At 39.6% G+C, this 12,139-nt stretch overlaps 1 protein-coding gene across 1 annotated transcript in view; it reads right to left on the bottom strand.

Moving 5' to 3' along the window:
• Positions 1-7,735, bottom strand: part of LOC111862076 (protein dachsous) — a 657,337-nt gene extending 649,602 nt beyond the window's left edge. The window contains exon 1 of the mRNA XM_033750539.1: positions 7,397-7,735. The gene's annotated coding sequence lies outside the window, so the exon portion shown is untranslated. The remainder of the gene's footprint in view (positions 1-7,396) is intronic.
• Between the last annotated feature and the right edge of the window lie 4,404 nt (positions 7,736-12,139).

Raw genomic sequence — 12,139 nt, 5'->3', positions numbered from 1 at the left:
TAGTATATAGGCCCACCAGACGACGGTGATAAAAATCTACATCTTCCATTGCCAACACGTGTTGCATCTAAATTATGTCATAAACATACATTTTCATAGCTCAAAGACATTTCTGGGAAAAGGGGACTTGAATTCATAACTCGCAGCACGTAGAAAATTTAACTTTTAGATATGTTCTGAAAGACAATCTATTAGAATTATCGACGTTGTATAATCTTAGGAACTCAAAGCTTCGATAAATAAATCAGGACTGAATATATAAAGGAATAACTATGTTTAGCAATATCTTCTGAACTACGTTTTCTTTTCAGAAAAAATATTTTATTTTTATGGCACAGACTTTCAGCTGGGGATGGTGATCAAATCAGCGTAGTCCTGTTCTGTCTACGTATATATGTCCCAGATGTTTACTGCCCTTATTGGATGAAAGATGAACAACAAAATAGAAATCCACAACACGCATATTTCGCTTGGTAGCCTATATTACAAATTTATTCTGGCTGTAGTTAACAAGTTTAGGAGTGTCTGCTCGCTGGGGGTTACCACAAGCTAGCCCGAAATGAAAGAAAGGCCTACAAGACATGCAAAAGTCATGACTTATTCAAAGCTGAAGAAGGCGGGGCTGGGTGCCAGAATGAGAGCAGATGAAAATCGCACTGTCAACATTACTTTCATCATTGGAACTATAGTAGTCAACTATCCATAGCGAATTTTCTGCTTCAAAGAGGAAGTGTTTCGCCATAGCCCAATTTTCTTAATAAAATCCAAAATTATCTAAAAAAAATCTGAGTCGTGTTTCGAAAAATATATTAAAAACTACTGCTGATTTCGAGACATAAGTATGTCCCAAATATGTCCCAAGTTTCATGGCTGACTTCCATTAAATTCTGTACGGTAAATTTCCATTAAATTCTTGCCTTTTATTTGGTCTCATAATGTTAAACGTTATTGTATTTAACAGCATGAATGAACTTGTGCGTATATCTTTTTACTTCTGTGAGANAGGACTCCTTGAACGAGAGATCAGCCCGTCGCAAAACCGTTACCTACACACAGAACAACACAAACACAGAATAAACGCAAAAAAAAAATCCATGCCTCGAATGGGATTCGAAACCACGACCCCAGTGTTCGAGCGGGCGAATACGGGAATATATAAGTACAAATCTGAATATCAGGTTATTATGAATTTCCTTCTAATCCAACCATTGTCCAAATAATTATGTACGAATGTATAATTTGATTACAATCATGTGTTTGGTTAATGAGGTCTAAAAGTTTATGGTGATGGCACATTAATACAAATTATTATGTTTCTGGATATTATCCATCTTCCTATTTTTATTTAAAACACTGCCTTGTTTTTTATTTAAAACAACTTTTCGGAGACTGGATTCTGTCTGCGTCTTCAGGTAAAATCTACTCAGTGGGGTCCCATCGATAGAGCTAGTCCCAATCTCCGGACACCTGCACCAACACCAGATGAGGCATACACGCCAAGCACAGCATAAACCGCCGGCGTGAATTATATAAAGCAGGCTTATGGATGAGTTTGTTTCCTTCTCTGCCCAACTAATTACGCCTCATTTTACATATTGAAATCTGCACTTATTGAATTTCTCACGAATGGGTTTCCATAATATAAACGTGCATTGAATTAAAATTATGAGACTAATTTTACAATAACATGACTGCTTATAACGGTATCCGACACGCGGCGTTATTTACAGTTACTAGTCGTAAAAAATTAACTATTCTGCTCTACCTAAGACCCCTAACCTGCCTTTGAAATTGCTGCTTATTTATGATTACAGAACACAGAAAAATAAGTCTAACTTACCCTCGGTAAGCTGTCTCAGTATCTAGGTATGTTACACTCTATAACTTTCGCTTTAAATACTTATCGCATTTGGTATTTTAAAAATGGTCTAAACATGAAATTATATTTATGATTTCAAGTGAAATGGCAGCAGTGAGTATTTACTGTGTTCGATATTATTATTTATTATTTTAATGCGCGAATTTCATGAAAGTCAGTTAATTGACATTATGACTTGTACTCGGCAATACGGCCCCCTTAAATGCGGTAACGTTTCGTTTCGGCTTGAAAATACCTCATCATTCGAATTAAAATTTCTTATGCTAACGCCTTCAATTTTTATGGATTAGCATCTCTGGCCTGCTTCAATTCGAAATCAATTTTGAATACACCCTCTGGACATTTCGCAGGACTCCTCGGCCCACCATCGGGTCTCTACCTACGTATAACACAGAAGACTGTAAATACATACCCATGCCTACAGCAAGATTAGAACCTGCAATCCCTTGTTCGACCTATGGACAGTCATTATGATCGGTTTACTGAAACACTTGCCACACCGATTATTAGAATACCTTCAACCACAGTGTCAGTCCACACTAATTCTGTCCAACCCATTCAAATACGTTTATAGGACGAGGGTACATACAAAATTTTTATTCATTAGAATGAATTCGTAGAATTTCGATTTTCTTTCCAAATAGCTTTATAATGGGATTCTTTTCATAGATTGGGAGACAATTTTAAGAAATGCGGCCTAACCAACGCAGAACTTTACACACAATCAATACATTTCAAATAGCGACCTACTGTCCATACCAGACTCCAGAAATAATTGTTACAGCCAAAGATCTTCTTAACAAAGTAAAGCATACATCTCTTCTAACTGTATTAACTTGTACGTATACATACGTACATAATATCACAGATCAGATCACCAATTGCCTGAAATTTCTATCTACCTATCTATGGTTCTATAGCCCTTATGGACTTCGGCCGCTTTTTCAGTTTCTTAAACTATACACAGCCGGTATGACCCCTTGGACGGGAGATCATCCCGTCGCAAGGCCGCTACCTACACGCAGAACAACACAAACACAGAATAAATGCACACCTACATCCATGCCTAGAGTGGAATTCGAACCCACGATCCCAGTGCTCGATCGCGCGGCCACTGTGATCGGCGTTGAAATTTCTAGAACCATATAAAATAATCTACTTCTGACGAACTTTGGTTATAGAAGAAAGCGTTTGTGACTACAAAGAAACATGCACGCGGGAAATGCAAATTATATGATTCTGGAAATGAAGTGTTTAAAAACTGACTCTTTCAAAATGCACCAAAACTGGATTCTAGGGGCACTAAAACATGGCTATAGGCAATATACACTAAATACAGAAGCCTATATTATTTTCAGAACTGTTATTTCATAATAAAGAGTGTCCTTACGGCTTCTACAGTGCGTACAATCAAGTGCGCGCCGCGGCTGCAATTTNTATATCTCAGGCAGATTTCCATTACCTTTTGGAATTCGTTCGAATTTTATATTTAAAATACTCCAAAAGGCAACGAAAGTGAGCCAGAAAATAATTTGGGACAAGTAATTTAAATCATGCCATGGGTTATCCTATGCCACATGCAGTTGCAGTTGGTCGTCCGACCTCCACACGCCTAACAGTGGGTAGCTGTTACGGACATGTGACCCATCCCATCCTCACTGTGAGACAAGCCTCAAAGAAGCAGATTTAGAAATCAAAATACATTAAATCGGAGGGGGAACAGAGCCAAGCCCCATCTCAGTAAGCCTATGATCATTACGGGTTGTCTGTCATGTCTGATACAAACTCTCGGCGAGGGTACAGTACAAACACACATCAGAATCTTGAATCCCTAACCCATACAACATGTTGCTACAAATTCCTCGATCACGATAACTATGTCAGGCTGTAACAAGTGGTGGAGTGTTTTAATTCACAGCTGCTAAAAGTGCATACAATCTTCCGCGAGAATTCTGTTGGGAAAATTGTAATACGGATATTAACATGTTCAGTACCTATTCCGTGAATTTACTATCTTCTCATTTACAGATCCTACCGCGTAATTTAAGGAAAGGATAAGAAAACTCATATGCAGTATTCAAGATATATGTGAAATGAAAGTTCAGATAACACATTTGACGTACATGAACTGTTTAAGGAAAACAAAATATTATGGAACAAGAGCAAGTCCTACTATGAATGACATGTAAAATAAACACTACCCCATGAAAACAGGCCATTACTTCCTGTCCGAAAACTTGCAATATTATATTAACTGAAATCACAGGAGCTAGGAGTATATTTCCCAAACGTCCGAAGCATTTAAAGAAGGCAACTCGATTCACATCTTACACTACCCTATGTCAATCATATGAACTGGGGAATACAAAACCAACCCTTTCGTTGGAGTGGCTTAACAAAATCCAGAGATATGCAACAAAAAATAAGAACATGATACTTTTAATTTCACCAGAGGATGGATATTGCAGATATTTACATAGAGGTCATATTAAACAAGATTCATGCAAATTTCATCTATTTCTGGGCTTCCTAACTTATCATGCAGATAGTGTTGGCACACTGATATGTTGCTACGTAGCTCTGTGACAAGCTTAAGTGACTGTACTTTCTTGATATCCTGTACTAAATGTGTTATCACTGTCACAGAGGCTCACGTCAGTATAATGGGCCTAAAGTCAAAATGAATACACATAATTTGCAAATTCCAATATAAATACGAAACCGCTGGTTCGTAGGGAAAGAATGCGTCTTTTGCTTCAGCGCCAACCTAACCTTCACGTGACAGGTGCACCCGTTTTTGCGAACGAGGATTCGAGAACCGCATAAAGAAGAAAACATAACTACAGAAATAGTATCGAATATTAACCCCACAGAGTGGAGTTCTTGAAATGCTAACAGTTGTTCAGCTAGTCAAGAAACATTTCGACCTTTTATGGAACACGAATGCAGGAGACGGCCTCCAGATATGGATCGTAGTTGCGAATATATTGCTTAAACAGTCACAGACAGCCGACAAGAGGTGGGCATCCAGCTTAGGAGTTGGGAGTAGGGATAACAACTACTCGCCGTAAAAATAAGCTTCTTACGAAAATGGCATAAAACAAGGGGATGCTTTATTGTAATTGCTTTTCAATTTCGTTTTAAAATATGCCATTAGGAAGGTCCAGGAAAACCAGGTGGGATTGAAATTAAATGGGACACATCGGCTGCTGGTCTATGCTAGTGATGTAAATCTACTGACATTTTTTTTCCCCTTGGCACTACAGCCCCAATTTGGGCCTACGCCTACCTCCACGAAACTCTCCGTTTCACTTCGGTTTACTAGATCTTAAACATTCGGTAGGACTCCTTGGGCGGGTGATCAGCTCGTCGCAAGGCCTCTACAGACAACATAGATACCATAGAGAAAAACACACAAGCTTTGATTGACGCTAGTAATGAGGTTCACCTAGAAGTAAACGCAGGGAAAACTAAGTACAAGTTGCTGTCTCGTCACCAGAATGCAGGGCAAAACCATGACGTAAAGATGGCTAACAGATGCCTTGAAAATTTGGCACAGTTCAAATATTTGGGAACAGTAAACAAATCAAAATTTGATTTAGGAAGAAATGAACAGGAGATTGAATTCGGGTAATGCTTGCTAACATTCGGTCCAGCACCTTTTTGTCTTCTAGTCTGCTGTCCAAAAACATAAAAATTAGAATATACAAAATTTTAATATTTGCCTGTGTTTCTGTATGGGTGTGAAACTTGGTCTCTGACTGAAGATGTTTGAGAACAGGGAGTTGAAGAGAATGTTTGGCCCGAATAGGGATGAAGTGACAGGAGGTTGGAGAAAACTGCATAATGAGGAGCTTCATAACTTGTACTCTTCGACAAGTATAATTAGAATGACCAAATCAAGGAGGATGTGAGGGGCATGGCATGTAGCACGAATGGGCATATGCTTCTGGTGGGAGAGCCAGAAGCAAAGATACCAGTAGGAAGCCCAAGACGTAGGTGGGTGGATAATATTAAAATGGGTCTTAGAGCGATAGACTGGGGTGGTATGGCCTGGACTGATTTGGCTCAGGATAGGGCCTAGTGGAGGGCTCTTGTGAACACGATAATGAAAATTTTGCTTCCATAAAAAGTTGGGAAGTTCCTGAGTAGCCGCACAATTGGTGGCTTATCAAGAAGGGCTTAGCTCCATTAAGTTAATTTATGGAACAAGAAGGTTCAAAACCAAATTGACAAGAACTCACCACTGGTCCTTACCCCGAATACAGCTACAAGTAACGACGTGATTATATATATGAATATTCATTTTAGATTAAAATATTTCGTCGAATGGTGATATTCCATACAGAGAAATATTGTACATAAAATTATATCTGTGGGGTTACACATTTAACGATATTAAGAATAAACGCATTTTAATTACCCATTACAAGACTTGCATCGGCCAATTAGGTATGTAAATTCGCAAATAATGAATCTGAAAATGTGTTTCAATTCTAGGAACTGTGAGTGAGACAGCCATGATGCCGAGAAATGAAAGCAAACAAATGGAGGCAGTATGGCATGAATTTTCCTGTGCTCAATACAATCCTGTTTGGAACAGCCGCAATCACATGGACGAACGGACGCAGCCTGGCAAGTCAAGGTACCATCAAGTTCAATCACATGTCAGTTCTTCTTTTCTTCACTATCTACTTCTACAAACTGGGATAATACATTCTGAACCTCTCTTCTGTTATTTTCTCCTTCCAACTAACAAACTCATCTTCTCACACATTCAAGCGGACATAAATACCCTGAAAGGTAGCCTTAAAATCTGTAAAAGGAACCAAAGAATCCCATCCGACTTATATCTGCAATACAGGATTGTGAGGAGAAAAAATTTACTGCATCATTTGGAGCCGGCGAGGTAGTGTAAGTATGGCTGGCCGAACTGCACAGGTAGAAGAGACGGCAGCCTTCCAGCGTACGGGAACAGAGAGAGGGGGGAGCGACCGAGTCCTTCTGAAGCCTCAGGCGTGGTAGTAAACACGGGTCCGAGAGGTGAGGAGAAGCAGAAGAAGCGAAAGAGATTTTTTCATGAGCGTATGAGAGAGAGAGAGAGAGAAACAACCCATCCACAAAAGCCCCAAAACTTAAAAACCTAACCAACATACGGACTTGCCCATCTTGCCAGCCTTGACCACTGCACTCGAAAAAAAAAATGTAAAACGAAAAATAAAGATAAGGAAAAGTGAGTGGATAAAAATTGAAACACAGGAATCTAGAAGTGTCCAGATTAATATTAAAATACTTGGGGACAGAATACACGCGGCTTTGAAATCCCAAGAAAGTGTTTACATTAAGTAATATGCACAGTCGCGGAGTTCCAATAAAGATTTCATCCGATAAATTTTACCCTATTCAAAAGACTAGTTTAGGCATTAAACGCAGTACGTATTGGAGGTATCTTGTTAACATTGCGAAGTGATGAAATGGTCACTGAATGTAGCACATTATCCAGACTGAACGACATACCTGAACAGAACACTCCAACCAGAATAATCACAATGTGTACATGTGTCACCACAATTAATAGGAGCTATAATTTAATCCTTCGACGAAACTATTAGGTATAGTAATCCCAAGATGCCATACAAAAAGAAACTTCACACAACCACACAACAGTTGAACAGCAAGAAAATCTTAACAATTCACTGTTTATACTTCTTTCTTTGCAATATTCACACACGCGCGCCTTTCAGTTTCTGAAAGACGTAAGTCATTGTGGTGAAAACACTTCACACGATTGTGGGGATCATCACAGATCACAACACCAGACATCGGCTGGTGACAACAAACCAAACGATGCACACTTCTGCTTTCTTAGCACTGAACTGGCGGCCTGGTTGGTTGGCAGCCGAGTTCAGTGGGCAGGCCGTCCCTACAGCAACAGGTTACCAGCCTGACTCCACGGGGCCTTCAAGGGCAATGTCGGAAACGAGCTCAGGTACGCGGTGGCGGGAACGTTTAAAACTCTCTGGTTCTTGTATGTCGGATGCTGCTTTCCATATATTGACATGCAGTGGTCCAAATAAGGCGGAATCGCTTCAGTAGCAGATATTGTGTGGAATAATTTTTGTAGCTAATAAAACCTTAATTTTAATTGTGACAGCACTGTGCTAACAGAGACCGCCTCTGTGGCCTAGTGGTCAGAGTTCCTGGCTACAGCTCCAGATGTCCAGGGTTCAATTCCAGGCGCTACCAGATTTTCTAAGAAGTAGTGGGTCTATAAAACCGATATTAACGACCGTGGTGATTCGTTGCGCTGACCACGGTACACCCTCTATCAGCTAAAGTTGGCACTGATTTCGTCGACAAGAGGCGGTAGGTCGGTCGGTATAATTCGCTTGCGGACTGAAGCCACGGAGTGTTTTTGTTGTTGTTCTTTTGTTCTGTGCTAACAGAAAACACTATCGTCGTTTCTAAATAATTCTTAATTTGAAAATGAAGTTACAGTCGTAATGTGAGAAGTAATAACAAGGGTTTAACAGGCTGATAGTGTATAATTAGTAATACTGCTATACTCTGCTGGTGATGGCATTTTTGTTGTTGAATGTGACACTGCATCTACGGGACATATCCAAACAACAAGCCCCCAGTTCGACAATCAATCGAATTGTGCAGCGATTTTGTGTAACTATTTCTTTCATATCTCCAGATATATTTCAGCACATTAGTAGGATATAGCCACCCAATTTCATGACATCTTATTTACGGCTGAATTTCAAGCGGTTAGTCGCTGGCTTCTCACCGTGGCGGCCCGGGTTCGATCCAGGGTCTGGTCAAGTGGGATTTGTGGTGGACAAAGTGGCGCTGGGGCAGGTTTTCTCCGAGTACTTCGGTTTACCCTGACAATCTTCTTTCTACCAATTGCTCCACAATCACCCTCACCTATCATCTGGGGCTGGTACAATAGGCCAGAAGTTGCCGCAGTACAAGGTACTTAGTCCCACCCCACTAGCAATAAAAAAATGATGGCAAAATTTAGAGTGCCTTATCACGAAATAAGATATATCACTAAAATTAATATGGTTGCTTTAATTATGAAATACAGCGACAACATTTAAAAAGGGGTTTACTTTATTCGTGTTATTACATATATATAATAGCGTCTTAACACAGGCTGGCAATTTGAAGGAAAAAATACGCCGTGTTTCACCCCGGACTGGCGTATTTTCTTAGAATGAATGGAATATAAAGTATGGAGCACGCGGTAGCATAGTTGGTTGAGACACTATACTACAAGGCGGAAGGTCGCGGGTTCGAATCCAAATTAGGTGATTTTTTTTTTTCAATTTACCTAATTCCTCCAGCCGCACTATGGCACTGGGGTCAACTCAGCCTCTAACAGAACATCTCTGAGCCGGCTGTGTGGAGAAAATGTTGGAGCCTTGACGTCTTAAAACCATATGCGTCTTCACGGCCTGTTTCAAGGATAGCGTAAAGGAAGGCAGAGTAGCCGGGTGCAAGGCAGGATGTGGTACACTATTTAAATCAACGTGTAAGGTAATAACTAAAGAGTATAAATTTAAATCAAAAGAAAATTATATCGTTATTCCAACACCAATTATCAGTAAGTCTCAGTCATAAGTTGAAGTTTTAATTCTGTTTTATGAAAAATAGTGTCGGTGTGACGTGTCGTTGCGTGCCACCAAAGAAAGAATAAAGGTTATAATTAACATAAAATGGCAAGGTTTCGAATATTATAGGCCAGTNCACGGTGTCAAATCCCAGAAGACTGCTTTCTTCATACTTTCATCTTACTTGAACATGTAATATATACTAAAGCTGGTACATAATTTTTAAACTTCATATTAAATTACTAATGCATAAATCAAATCAAAATATGTTTCAAGTAATATGACAAAAAAAAAAGATAAATAAACACTAAAAGGCAATTGCTGTCTACATCATACATTACCAGTACTACAAGCGTAATATAAAAGTTGTTCAGGCAACTTTTCTACCTACATTTATATTGCATCAATACATATTTATTAATCCCAAGACTGCATTGGATCGACATGAAACACGAGCAGAAATGCACATTTCCAACAGGAATCCACAAATTCTCAAATTTTTATCTTCTTCTTCTTCTTCGGTTCTACCTAAACTCCACACTCACATATTGCTGCTACAAACCCACACTACAATGATAATCAGCGTTACAGAAAAAGCAAAACTGCACGGAGTCTATATGCTCTTATTCATAAACCTGATAAACACTATTGGTAATACACCTGTTATTAAAAAAAAATATATTTTTCATTTAATTTAGTTAAATTACGTCATATTTTAGATGTTTCAAATATAAGTTTTAGAACGTAATCGGATATATGACATGTATTAATTTTTAATGTAATGATTCTTTACTTTTACACAAAAAACGAACAAACTCCCTGGCTTTAGTCCGCAAGCGAATTATACCGACCGAGCTCGATTCCCGGCGCTACCAGATTTTCTGAAAAGTAGTGGGTCTAGAACGGGGTCCACTCAGCCTCGTGAGGATAATTGAGGAGTTACCTGAATGGAAAATTAGAGGCTCCGGTCTAGAGAACTGAATTTAACTGCCGTGGGGATTCGTTGTGCTGACCAAGTAACACCCTCTATCCGCTAAAGTTGGCACTAACTTCGCCGACAAGCGGAGGTCGCCCGAAAGGTCCTTTACTTTTATAAATTCAATAGATAGCATGAGCTTCAGTGTTGGTTGTAACGAACCAGAACGCACAAAAATGAAATCCTCCCGTTAGTCTTTCTGCATATGTCTTAGCACACATAGCCTCAATAAAAAAGTCATTGTTCTAAGCACTTTATGCAAGCAGGGAGAGACATTTTAAAAACAAACTGTGTGTGACAGATTCATAAGAACTTTCTTTTTTTGTATAAAGAAATAGTGGGTACTGAAGAAAAGAAAGCCGATCACAGTGGCCGCGCATTCTAAGGCATGAACTGTCTTCTCCCGCTCGAACGCTGGGATCGTGGGTTCGAACCCCATTCTAGGTATGGATGTTTGTCTGTGTTTTATTCTGTGTTTGCATTCTTCTGTGTAGGTAGCGGCCTTGCGTCGGGCTGATCCCCCGTCCAAGGAGTCCTACCGACTGTCTAAGGTTATGAAACCGAAGTGAAACGAAGCGTTTCACGGATGTCCTGTGCTTAAAGTGGGAGCAACAGAAATGGATAGATGGACAGGCAGAAGAAAAGAGAGACCGCAGACTAGAAGTAACACAGATGGATTTTCTCTAAGCTTCACTGGGTCTTAAAGACTATGTCACTATTATCTTTTTATTATTGCTAGTGGGGTGGGACTAAGCCCCTTGTACTGCGGCCACTTCTGGCCTATTGTACCAGCCCCAGATGATAGGTGAGATGATTGTGGAGCAATTGGTGGAATGAAGATTGGCAGGGGAAACCGAAGTACTCGGAGAAAACCTGCGCCAGCGCCACTTTGTCCACCACAAATCCCACATGACCAGACCCGGGATCGAACTCGGGCCGCCACGGTGGGAAGCCAGCGACTAACCGCTTGAGCTATGGCGCGCCCTCCTATGTCACTAACGAGATAGAAATGTCATATAAGAATTAAATATTTCGAATATTATAAGCCAAAATGAAGACTGCCACAAGAATTAGGTGCATAAAATATACGAATAGTATTAAGGCAAAAATAGTACCAACGCATTCACTACAAGACTGACAGAAGGAAGTATGAAATTATCAATAATCCTGTAACTTGAAATAAGGTCTAATTCCGCATAGTTCATAATTACATTGAAGTAAAAATATGTCCGTACCTCAAATATTATTTATGGATTATAATACTAAACTCAGCAACAATGGCTGAAATACAACGAAAAAAAAAAGAAAATGAAATTTGTTTCCTATGAGGCATTGCAATGTATACGAGCAATGATTGTATTACACTTAGAAAACTGACAAATAAAAATATAGAATACTCCATGTAATTAGTGAAAATAGCCGAGTATTAAAAAATTGGAAATTACTATCTTCAGAGATATAACGTCGCGTAGTCCGTGAAAGTCAACCGACGTTTCGGAGGAACGTGACGCCTCCATCTTCAGGACAAAGAATAAGCCGAGCAAGATACCAGTTTGAAAGCAGGTGTTCCAAGCGAACCAAGAGACTTATATTTCGATCCTGAAGATGGAGACGATACGTTCCTCTAAAACGTTGGTTGATTCTCAACAGACTACACGGCGT

This window comes from Cryptotermes secundus, unplaced genomic scaffold (genome assembly GCF_002891405.2).
Source record: "Cryptotermes secundus unplaced genomic scaffold, Csec_1.0 scaffold400, whole genome shotgun sequence".
NCBI lineage: Eukaryota > Metazoa > Arthropoda > Insecta > Blattodea > Kalotermitidae > Cryptotermes > Cryptotermes secundus.
This window is presented reverse-complemented; position numbering and strand designations above follow the sequence as displayed.